Below are 12946 nucleotides of genomic sequence, written 5' to 3' on the forward strand. Positions count from 1 at the left end.
AAACAACCTTCACATGCACGCCTCTGATGCTTTGCACGCGCATGCATGTAGCTTAAGTTTCTATGCTGGAGTCACTGGATCTAAGGATGTATGCATTACGAACACTGCTGCATTTGCCACGCTGCTCTCCAAAGGTGTCGCACGTACTCATGCCTGTGCTCCCCGTCTAGGCGACGCTGCTTCTGCAGCCAATGCGAAGTCCGTACCAAGAAAATGCAAAACGAGAGCACCGAGAAAGTTCACGAACACGTTCTAACCAGCAGCACCTGGCTACGTGGCTGAGTCAAAGCTTGGACCAGACAAGCTCTAACCAGAAAGCGTCTCCAGCAAATGTGATACTTCGTAGGTGAGAGAGAGCGGTGAGCGCAGGGCTCAAGACGGCGGTCCAGCGGCTGCTGCAGCGTGTGGCCGTCCCACTGGGCTCCCGTGGAGATCCATGCTTTGTCTTTCAGGAGCTGCGTGCCACCGGCTAGGTGACCGACGTGATACGCCCTGAAGGATGATTGTTTGAGGGAAGATGACGAGGCTACACACTGAGTATGTACCCGGCAACACAAACACACTCACGCTACTCGTTGCTTCCACTGCCAGACAGATAACATCTCACATGAGAAGTCTGTACAACCCCAGGCTGAAGATCAAATGGGATAGAGACCCCAGGGGGAAGGTCACGTTCATACATATGGGATAGAGACCCCAGGGGGAAGGTCACGTTCATACGTATGAAGGACAACAGAGAATTTGTTTTTCATTCTCTTTCTTAGCTTTTTGTTTTTGCCTTCAAAAAAGTAGGATCACTCTAAATTGAAAAAAGTAAATAAATAAAACTTATGCCTAAATGTTTATCTCCTTCCAATATGCTTAACTAGAAATGTAACCGATTTTATATGGACAGATAGGAAACTGTCAAGTAGATATTTCATTCCCAAGACCTCTACCAAAGTTATCGAAAACGCAGAGTCATTGCTTTATGCACACACCCATCGAGAGCCCCACCGCTTACATCTCCGATCATTTCAAAAGCTGAGCGCAAACGTGGTCCCCCGCTGCTCCCCCTAGCGGACCGTGTCGGCCACGGCAGTTCCCACTGCTCCCTCTGAGGCGAAGCCAAGCACCAGAGAGAGACCTTCATCGGTGTAATAATTAATGACATCGCTTGTTTAATTTTGATAAATATTTAATAACAAAACTTACAAGCTCAGGTCGAAATAACACCCACCATGAAGATGTGCTGGCATCTCCCCTGGAGAGGAGAGAAACGCTGTCAGGACCGTGTGAAAGAAGCCGGACTGCCAAAGCTTGTGTGGTGACCGGAGTTCCCCAAAGAATCGAGCAAGACTGGCACCAGGACATAGTGCAAGAGAGTTGGCATGGTAACTGGGATCTGAGGAGCTCTCTGCTGTCTGTATTCACGCGCATTCAGACCTCGCGAATCACCATCCCAAGCAAGCAGGGGAAATGCTAATTAATCAAATGCTATCCAAATATCATGTATTCCGCGACCACATGGTTCGTGCTGGCGCCACAAATGGTGACTGGATAACTGCCCCGATGGTGTTACCACTGCTGCAGTCCGCGACCAACGCGTGACCCATCGTCTCAGCAACAAAATGGGGGAGTTTGACACACTCGGGCTACCCGGAAGCAGCAACGGGCACCTTCAGCTCGGAACTCCGGACACAGTGGACCACCTGTCCCCGCCCCGTGAGCTTGACACGAGCAGGGGAGTCACGAGGGGTCACAGGTTAAAACGCTCATAGGCTGGCACCAGAGGGCACTCTCCACGCCTCGACAACGGTCCCTCCTCATGGGGACCAGACTCCAGGATCAAGGGCTGGAGAAACGACCTGCCTCTTCCGCCCACCGGTGCCCACAGAGATGCCTCTGCCGTCTCCACTAGCCGAAAACACCTCCCAGCGGCTCTGTCCACGCCGACACCCCTTCTTCTAATAAAATCATGTCCACGTGAAATGGGGGGCATGTTAGTTTGCCCCCCACTATAGGACATTCAAATAAAATAACCACTTTCAAAACGAATCTGCGCCTTAAATTTAACAAAAACATATACAGTATTTTTAAAGCCGGACATTGCGAACAAGGTGCAATGGGAATAATTAAGGGTGACCTTACCCGAAACCCTGTGATCTGGAGGAGCAGTAATGAGAAAAACGCAAAAACTCATCACAAAGGACCAAAGACGACTCAAAGCTCTCGAACTGCGTGGCCAGGGAAACGCGGTCTTCCAGGGACAAACACCGGGACCGAAAGCGAAGCCCGTGCTGCTGGACAGGGCGGACGGAACGCTCGCCATCGGCGAGGCTGAGCCTCGGTCCAGCGGGGACTTTCACAGGGGTCTGGAGAAGAGCTGTCCGGGACCGGGCAGAAGGGAGCAGGGCAGGAGCCTGAAGGGTACCTAGTTTTAAGATGAAAATTACAGAGAAAGAGTTGTCAGAGAGTGAGAAGAACCAGTAAAATCCTGAGCCGCGGGGTCCGTGAAGGAGAGAGCTCCAGAGGGAGACAGAGCGGGCACCCATGGCCGGCGGGCGACATCGGGGGACAGCCACTGATTAGGGGCCCTCGGTGCGCACGAGACCCCGGCGCAGGGCTGCTGCCAGGAGCCGCCGCCAGGGGCGCACTCGGCACTAGCGAGGAGCCAGGCAGAGACCGCCGCAGGCCACGCCGCACCCGCGCCGACAGCGCTCGCCCCGGGAACCTCGCACGTCACAGCGAAACAGTGAGAAGATGATGCACTTGGGGCACTTGTTACTTTTGTTTGTTTTTAATATACTTTTAACTGTAGGTTTACATTATTTAACGTGTGATAATTGCTATATTTAAAAACCAGCTCCCAAAATGGCTGAAAATGTAACAACTGGTTCAAGAGCCAAGGAGCTGCTCCCAGCACACCACAGAGCACGACTGGGCCTGGGCCGCCTGCGACATGGTCACGTCTCCTTCCTGGTGGGTAAACGCTCCCTGCCCGCGCGCTCCCTGCCCGCACGCTCCCTGCCCCGTGGCCTGGCCGAGCCCAGCCTCAGGCCCGGTGCGTCGGTCACACCTGTCGCCTACGCTGAAAGACTGGCTCTTCCGATGGCACCCTCGCACAAGCAGCGCCATGTTTATGACGCGTGCTAATCGCACATGTAAAAACGCTGTGTGTCTTCGTCGCTCAGCAGCCCCCTCTCTCCTCCTGTCCCGTTTCCTCTAATGTGACATGCGGAACACCCCTGGAAGCATCCAGGGCCATTACTGTCCAAAGGCCACTGAGTTCAATGCAGTCTGTCACCTGACTGCTAAGACCGGCTCTTGAAAGTCATAGAGAGAAGAAATCATTTTGAAAGGTCTACTCGGAAATTCTAAACCGCCACAAAATCTACATAAGGTGAGATGCAAGAAAACTGTCTTGAGACCCAATATCCTTGGGCCACCCTTAGTTCTGGCCTCAAAGAGAGTGAAAAATGGGGCTTGCCTCCTAGTCCTCGGGGTTCCTGTTTTGTGGCCAAACGTCAGAGATTACAGAACAAACCGGCCAAAGAGCAGATGAAAAGCCGGTGGTGAAAATAATTAACGTTCTTGGTAAAGAAGAACTCAGCTATCAAGGGACATGAGCCAGTGGTAAGCTGAAGCCAAAAATAAACTAAAATAAAATGCCTTGGGGCATTACTGGAATTCTTGCTTACTTCAGGAAAGTTCCCTTGCCAAAGAACATCTCGAATCTGTAAAAACCTGAACCAGGAAACAGTGAAAAGATAGATTTGCAGGAATCTCTACAAAACTATAGCATCAGCATCCCAGTTCAGAAGCAAGTCAGTGCGTGAGTGAGAGGGTTGTCGGTGGCAGGTTAGAAGACGTGGCTCTTGTCCCGTTTTACCATGAGCCAGCTGAGCGGCCTTATGACAATGACTCTGCACCTCAGGGCCCCGTTCTCTTTAACATCAAGAAGGAAAAGTAAAGGCCCCTAACACGTTGCACTTTGAACCACTTTTCAGTATCTTTCGGCTCTGTCCCCAAATCTCCGAGATGAGTGGTGTCACAGCTCACTTAGGGCCACTGGGAAGCTAAACAATGAACTGAACAGAGTGGATCGCGAATGTGCGCAGGTGTGTTTCCTGGTGACCGGCTGCACCCTGGCGGCCACCTGGGAAGCCCCGTATGTCTGAACTGCTCCGATGTGAAGCCTCCGCCACCACAGCTGCAGGACAGAACACAGAGCAGGCCGGGGCTGCTCCTCCCGCTCCCCGAGCCCTGCTCGACGGGCCTGCGCCAGAACACCCCACGTCGTCCACGGCTGCCTCGCCTGCTCCGAACTACGGCGACAAGGACGTGCCTTTGAACCTCGGGGTCTGGAGGCATTCTCCCCACTCTGCAAAGCTTGAATGTACCGCAGGAGACGTGGTCCTACTTGGGTTTCGTTGTTGCGTTCCCCTCGCGTCATAAATAATTGGGTCGTCTCTTCAGGCCACGGAGGGATGGTCCTGCTAAGATCCCGCTCTCGTTCAGAGAAAGCCGATTTTTGCCAAGTAGACTTTTAAGAGTCCCTTTGTATGCACTTAATTTTAAAAATAAAAATTAAATTATAAAATAAAAATGGTCTGTACATCCACAACGCCTTCCCCAGGCCCAGCCTGGCGGCAGGCGCGAAGGCGTAACCTGCAATGCTAATGCTAGTTCCCACGTCTTGGGGTCCGTTCCCTTCAATGTCCACCCCCCACACACACACCGGCTCAAGGTCACGCCAGGTCTTCCTGCTCCCACCTCAAGGAGGTCTGGGATGACCGTCCCAGCTATGCAAGATGCAGGCGGGTGACCCTGATGCCCCTCTGGCTGGAGAAGTGGGACTGACATATGACTGGGAAGGGGCCCTCGGAGGGCCGTCTTCATGAAGTGCCCCTGAGGAAGCTACGCAGGAAACCCCTCTCTGCTGCAGTGTCCTCAAAGAGGCAGGTGGGAGAAAAGAAAGAGAAAATTCGTCTCCATGTACGAAAGCCAACTAAATACAGGTTAAAATTCAAAGCTCATATTTAAAACATATGACTTTTGACATGAAATTTCTGCTGATAATTCATTACTGGCCAAAAGCTGTGCAAATTAGTTGTTTTCAAAGGAACATTTTTTTGAAGTCTGAGTGACTGCAAAGTGATTAATATGATCCCATCCACATTTTTCTTACCATTAATTTTCCTTAGATCTTCCCCTTGAAATCAGGTTTTTGAAAGACTGTTAACTCTCACAGATCACAGGCAGCCTCCATTCTAAACGGACTGTCAGCCAGAAACCGAAAGTTCTAGAATATGGACTTTCCCCTACATTCTGCCTGGAGGACCAGCACCGGAACCCAGGGAAACGCTCCAAGTCTTCCGGAGCTCTAAGCAAGCAAACGGCATCCACTTTAACAGCACATAAACAGCAGGGTCCTGGCCACTGCCAGAAATTAAACTGGCCCCGTCCGTGGACCAGGCCAGGATGAGACACAGAAGTACATTGCGGCTGCACGCAGGGCTCACGCGCGTCACCCAGGGACAGACCCGAGGTTGTGCGGTAAGTCCTCTGGCGTGAAATTCCCAAAGGTCTTTAAAAAATAAAAATTAAAAACTTTTATGAAGAGCGTGTTGGGCTTCAGAAGTTCCAGTGAGTGTCACGTTAATCCGGGACTAAATGCCAGCACCGGCCTCCCGGGGGACCTGGAGGCGGCCCCGGCAGGCGGACACCTGGAGGCTCAGCACGGAGCCGGGCATGGGGGAGGGAAGAGTGTCACCCGGCACGTCTGCAGCACTCCGTGGAGTCGCCAGGCCACAGCGCAGTAGGAAATGCCCGCGGAACCACCTCTCAAAACGTGCAGCCTGAGAGATCAGTAGAATGCCGAACCCATCTGAGGAAACTGAGGCTCAGAAAGACCGAAACGCTCCCCCAAACCATGCGGAACCGGGGTGTGCCCGGCCCAGAAGGCCGGTTCCGCATGGTTTGGGGCCGGGCACCCCGTGGGGCTGTCCGCGCCCCCTGCCTCGCCGAGGTGGAAGGCAGGACGCCAGGGCTGACAGGCCAGCACCAGGACGTGGGCCTCGGAGCTGCCACGTGCCAACTCACCACCCCCGCGAGAACGGGGCTTCTCGAGCTGAGGATTCCTCACGCAGGGCGGAGGTGGCGCGCGGTGGGAGAGACGCAGGAGCGGCTGGCACGGGGCGCACGCTCGGCGTGCTTAGGGCTGCTGAAGCCCGCGCTCGTCCAGTCCGTTGGGTGGGGACATGGGGCACTGGACTGGGAGAGGTGGCAGCTGACAGACTCTTCCTTCAAAGTGTCTCCCAGGTACAGGCATCAGTGGAGCTGCCAGGTGAGGAAACTGAGGCACAGAGAAGACACTTGCCAGAGGTCACGCAGGCCATCAGTGGGAACCCAGGACTCCCATCTGCGCGGCCGGCTACCGCCCTTGACCGTCACATGCAACAGATGACGTCGAGGAGACTAGGATGGACACTCGCTGCCCAGTACTCGTGACTCACTGTCGCTATAACGGTTTTATTTCTAGATACACTAACTTGCGAATGGTAACTTGAGGGCAGATGGGAGTTTTCATGGAAGTGAGTGGGAGAAACACGGTCTGATGCAGTTTGGGGTCTTTGGATAACTAGGTGTTCGCAGGAATCTTTTCCTGGGGGTTAGCGGTTCAGGTAATCGTCCTGCCCCTTTGCCCACAGAGGGCTGTGGAGACGCTATGACAGGGGGCGGGCGGGGGGGCGGTCTATGTGTCCTGTCACCCTCAGGACACACGCTTTGCGTGATGCGGTGTTAACTTTATGTGTCAACCCAACTGGGTCACAGGGTGCCCAGGTATTGCTTCAACATGACTTCAGGTGTGTCTGCAGGTGGTTCCCAACGGCATCAGGACTCGAATGGGCGGATTAAGCAGAGCAATCGCCCGCCCCGCTGGATGGGCACCTCCCGGTCCCTATGGGCCCAGACAGAGCAGGAAGGCGGAGGGGAGGAGAACTCGCCCCCTCTGCCGACTGCCCACGCTGGACATTCGTGTCCTGCCCTTGGGCTGGGGCTCCCACCGCCAGCTCTCCTGGTCTCCAGCTTGCAGATGACAGACTGTGGAAGCACCCAGCCTCCACGAGCACGTGAGCCAATACCTCATACTAAATCTCCTGACAGAGCGATAGATTGATAGATGATGGACGATAGACAGGTGATAGACAGGTGAAAGACAGACAGAAAAACAGACATGGAAAGGTTTTGTTACCCTGAGTAATGCACGTGGCCCTCCATTCTCTCCCTCCATACACGCCCCTTCCCCTGCCCATCCATAAAAGGACTTCAGGACGCGAGTGCATTCGTTAACTACGATTCCTGAGTGGGGGCGGGGGGAATAAAGAAAACAAAGTTCCTGATAATCAGTCATTCTGATGTACAATAAAGGCGCTGTCACGAGGTTCACCTTGATTGAGGCTCTTCCTGAACCGACCTCCGCCTGGCAGGGTGGCCATCTCCCCGGGCCCCGCTCTTCACCCAGTCACCCACGTGTCTGCCATTTCCCAACACACCCTGGCCTCAGTGACCCTCCTGCTGGCCTCCCTGAAACCCCCGTCCTGCCGGTAACTAATTCATAACCAGGAGCAGAGCTTGCCAATACCAGTTTCAGGAAAAAAGCAATTTTCTATCCACATGCCTAGAATAACTCAATTCGTTTCATTTCGGGTATAGTTACCTGTTGTCACGAGCTCTGTCAGAAAAGCCAAAGTCATTTATGTCGTGGGACTTTGCAGAAACGCCAGGGGGAAATGGGAGCGATCAACACATGTCCCTTAACTACTGCGCATGCCTCTTCCGATAACCCCAAGTTCATTCTGTGCTGTACCCAGAGCCTCTTCCTCGGAGCAGTTCCAGGGGTGGCCCCACCAACACTCCCACTCAAGGGGACCTGCACACACTCTCCACCCACCTACCCCTGGTCGGCTGGCTGCCTCCGGCTACTCTAGCCTCCCCCTTCTCATGTGAAAAATCTAGGGCTAGGAGAGGTCTGTGAAGACAGAATTCCTTCTCCTGGGTGCAGTCCTGGTATTGTCTCTCATCGACAGAGACTTCAGGCCAGTCCCTAACGATGCTGTCCTGGAGACACGTGGCACCCCGGCCTCCCACAGAGGACAGACGCTCGCAAGTCCAGCAGCAGGCGGAATGGCTTGTCCGGCCCTGCCTTGCCAGCGACTGATCCCCAAGCCTCGACATGAAATTGGCATTGACCTGAGAGCACTGACCTGACGTCTGCCATTTACAAGAGAGGAACGCCTTGTTCCACGAGACAGACCGCAGTCTGCTCTGCTCGAATGAGAGCAAAACTTAGCAGGTGCAATGAAAGATTTGTTCTCTTTTCTAAATAAAAATAGCACAGGGCTCTGCATTCTGTCTAGAACCACCCTTACCAGAAAAAGAAAAAGATAAAAAAAGAAGGACGGATCGTCTAGGTGTGCCTTGCGGACTGCACGGGGGACAGCCCAAGAGGCCATTTGGACAAGATAAACATCACAGGCTGAGCAGAACAGCCTGATGCCAAAGGGCTGTGTCAGCAGGAAGCCCCGCCCACTCCAGGAAGACCCCGCCCCACACGCCAAGCCGGGCTCTGCTCTGTCAATTCTGTAAGTGGGCTGAGGGTAGTGTTATCGACGCTTTTATCAATCTTCCCTTAGCTTTTCTCTAGATCATCAATTTCTTTGGATTACCAATGACACAGATGATAATCAGCTGTGACGCTAAGGTGACGTCCCAAGCCCGCATCGGGCTGTGGCAGCTTGTCAGTGCTCCGCCTCTGCCGGGTCCCTTCCAGGCCTCACCCTCCAGCTTTTCTGTAATTGTGAGGATGACCAGACAGCCTTCCAAGACGTCACTTTCATTCTTGCAACGACGGCTGGCATTGAATTATTCTACACTGGTTCACTTGTACCAGTTGTTAAAATACCGAACTAAACCTACATGAGTTAAATACCCTGAATCGCCATAAGGCACGTCCACCCCTATGGCCACCACCCCCGCCGGCACGGTGCTCACTGCTACCCAGAAACCCTGACACACAGAGACCCCTGCGAGAGACGCGCCGGCTCACAGAGTCCCTGCTTACTGCTCGGCATCTGTGTACTTCCTGTTGGCAAATATTTTAATATCACCCCACCTGCAACCAGCAGTGCTGATTCACACCGCTCCTGAGCTGACGTGTAACTGCTCTTGAACCGTCTGCAGCACGTAATGTGGAGAAAACAGTGTCTCTTTCTTCATTTTGTAAACGAAACGGAGATGCATCCTCGGTAGTCACCCACCGGATGGATACATTACATTTCCCTTCTTGCAACTCAAGAGTCCACAGGCGAAGCCTACTGTAGCCCCAGCCAAAGCTGAAGCCCCAAACCAGGGGAACCCCAGGCATCACCAGGGTTCAGTTACCACTCCCCCAAGATGACTACGAGCCACACTTCACAAGTAAAGTCCCGAGCTCGGTTTCCAGCCAGGCCATCTGCTGAGAACCTGGCAGGTCACAACTGCTTCCAGATCTGCAGAGTGGAGATTCTGACGTCCAGCCTAGCAAGTAACAGCCAGGGTTCAGAGAAAGCAAACCATGACAGCATTTTTTTTCAACTGGAAAATACAGCATTCAGTTAAGACAATGAGTGTTCTTATTTTATTTTTTTTAAGCAGGGCTTTTGATTTTTTTAAGCTTATTTTTTAAGTGAGTCTTTTGAAATTACTCAAATCAAACTGTACTAGTAGCCTTTGCCATGATAAGAATCTCGAAATCTTAGCTGCTTACAGCATAACGTTTACTCTCCTGCTCAGAGGTTGATCTACTCGTGACCACGCGAGCTCCGGTCTCCACGCCACTGCTGTCCCCTCAGTCCAGGGAGCAGCCTGCAGGGTGTCACCTCTATCTCCGGCAGAGGGAAGAGCAGCTGCATGTAAAGGTTCCGCCGTGACCGAGCATGTGTTAATTTGCTCATGCTCCATCACCAAAGAAGTCACACAACCAAACCTGACAAAGAGACAGGGGGATGTACCCCACCTATGGAGCAATGACGACAGTCATGTGGCCACAAGTGGGACACATGACCCGCCCGCGGGACGTGGCGTAAAGAGCTGGAGGCCACGATGCAACCTGTGGCTCCGATGCTGCCCCCTGGTTCTCCACTTCACCAGCCTCCCCGCTGCCCAGGCGTGTGGCCTCCATCAACATCGAGCTCCGAGTCCGAACATCCGGCGACTCCCCCGAGCCAGCCTGCTTGGTCCTCGCCATCCTCACTCACAGGCCCCTCTGCTTTTTCTGGATTTGAAAAAGGAAAAGACAAGCAGAACGTGGAGATTCTCCAGTCGCTGCTCACGTGACCCTAGGGGGACTCGGGAGTGGGAGGGAGGCAAATGGAATGTCCTACGAAACACCAAAGCTGTCGGAAGACCTGGGGAACGTTCTCAAGGGGTTTCTGAGCCAGGACCTGCTCTTGCCCCACCCTACGTCAGTGCCCAATGAACACCCCATGAGCTCTGGCCAGGCAGGGGCCTGGCACTGGGGATGAAAACGACCCAGAACCTTCCCCAGAGACGCGGTCTGATGGACGAAGCTACCGCACGCGCGAGCGTTTGCCACACACTGCGGTGGGCGATGTCATAAAGGACCGCTGCCCATGCCAGGCCCACCCAGGGGGCTGCAGCCAGGCGCCCTCTGCACCGCGCCCGAGTGCCCCTGCTCCAGCTGGGCCCACACGTCTGGGCCTGTGCTCGATGTTCACCCCGCCGTGTCCTCTGAGACACCCCCGTTCGTCCGCTTCAGCCGCGCCCATCTCTGAGGTCCCACACGGATGCGTCGACCTGCACTGGGCCAGTGTCCACGGGGAACACGCAGAGTTTCAACGGTCTTCACAGGGACGTCCCTGAGAACTACCGTTTCCTCAGCGATGGAATCGTGGTGACGCGTTTTAGGGACGGTGGCCGATAAGCTGCCATCCCCGCCTCACTCCCAGACTGCTCCTGGCAGCGGCCGGGGTGCAGTGATCAGGCGGGCGGAGCCCACACGAGGGGAGGGGTGGCCTCGGAGAGCCCGGGCCTCCCCTGGGCGCTGCATTAAGCAGTGGGGTCCATCTGTCAGGAGCAGCTGGAGAAGTCTTATTAGGAATTAGTGAAAATGTCTGAGTTGGTATTAGCCTTCAAAATGATTTATTTTCGAGGCTCTTGCTCAAAGTGTTTCCTTATATTTTCTTCGGTTTATAAATGGAGATCACGGTAGGTTGACTGGTGTCCCCAAAAAATTCACATCCATCTGGAACCTCAGATGTGATGTTATTTGGAAATACGAGTCTTTGTGGACGTAGTTAGTTGAGACGAAGTCATGCGAGACTAAGATGACCCCCAATCCCAGGACTGGCGTCATTACGAGAAAGAGGAGGAAGAATCAGACACACCGGGAAGAGGCCAGATGAAGACAGAGGAGAGACGGGGGATGGAGCTGCAAGATGTGGGTGGCCCGGGGTGGCCGGCAACCACGGAGGCCAGTGCGAGGCAAGGAAGAGCCCCCAAAGCCGGCCGAGGGAGCGCATCCCTCTCGGAAGCTTCCTGCCGGGGTCCTGGCATTTCAAACTGCAGGAGGAGAGATTTATGGATCTTTAAAAAAAAATTACTGTTTCTGAAGCCAATATCAGTCACTCTGGAGTGAGTCCTATGTCCAATGCTCCTCTCTCGAGTGCATTCGTCTGCAGGAGGCCATGGATAAGGCCCCAGAATCCCTCCCCACTGCCCGGGGTGCCATCGGTTCAAACAAAGCAGATGCAGAAGCCCGCTGAAACGCCCCGCCCTCTCTGGGAGAGCTATCCTCGAAGCTCACGGTTACCCGAGGAAACGCTGTGAGTTCTGACGCACGGTGTCAGCCTCGCTGTGTCCAGCTCAAGTATTAAAAAATGGAAATGATGATTTCAGGCTTTAGAATTTGATTTTCCTCAGAGTCAAGTGACAGGAACTCTAATTTCAAGCAATCAAAAGTCATAATTAAGTGTTTGCGCTTCCAGGTCCAGGGGAGAAAGGCGCATGGAGTCTTGATGCAGCGGCAGGAGCCAGCAAGGTGGGCTCGCAGCTCGCCCGAGGGGGAGCTGACGGCAGCAGCACACTGGTCCACAAGTCGGAGGGACGCACAACCGTCCGCGTCCGCCCCCACGGCGCCTGGTCAGGGGCCAGGCAGCGTCTCCAGGATCCATCTCTTTTTGCACAAAAGAGGGTGATTCTGAGGATTAAATTTTACAAATGCAGGTGATTTTTTTTTTTTTTTGTAAAAACACAAGCACTCTCCTAAATGCTTTATTCTGACTCGATTCATGAAGAGACCATTCGCACGGCACCTTCCCAGACACTAACTCATCGGGCCTCACAGCCACTGTGCAAGGACGGTCCATTAATTACAGCTCGCCCGAGAAAATCAAAGCTCAGATTAATTACATCCTTCACCCAGATTCAGTTCATGGAAGAGAAGAAATCAAATCTAAGTGCTCTCGCTTCGCATTTCAAGTTTTCCAGTCTCCAGGCTGCTTCTCACCCAATCAAGCGTTTTGTTGTTGTTGTTCTAATTGCTAATATTTGGGGCAAGGGGGGCTGGGGGCTGCTGACTGCAAGGAGGGTGCGACCTCAACATGAAAGGACAGGAGCTCGTTTTCCGCGGCCGTCACCCCCCAGTGACCTGCCCGCGGAAACAAACCTGAGTGCACTGCTAATGCACGGGTCCCGAGAGCACGTTGGTACACGTCAGATAAGAGATGGATGTGAAATACACACTAGTCTTGGGGACAGGGTGGGGTGACGCAGCAACGACACAGGCCGTGGAGGCGAGGGCTGCTCTGGACAGCTGGGGAGGGTCGGACCTGCAGGACCGGCTCCGTTCTGCGGATGGAACGTCCCGCGGCCACAGGGCACGCAGCCTCCAGCTGGCCGGCAT

Source organism: Rousettus aegyptiacus, unplaced genomic scaffold (genome assembly GCF_014176215.1).
Source record: "Rousettus aegyptiacus isolate mRouAeg1 unplaced genomic scaffold, mRouAeg1.p scaffold_m13_p_12, whole genome shotgun sequence".
In the NCBI taxonomy this organism is placed as follows: domain Eukaryota; kingdom Metazoa; phylum Chordata; class Mammalia; order Chiroptera; family Pteropodidae; genus Rousettus; species Rousettus aegyptiacus.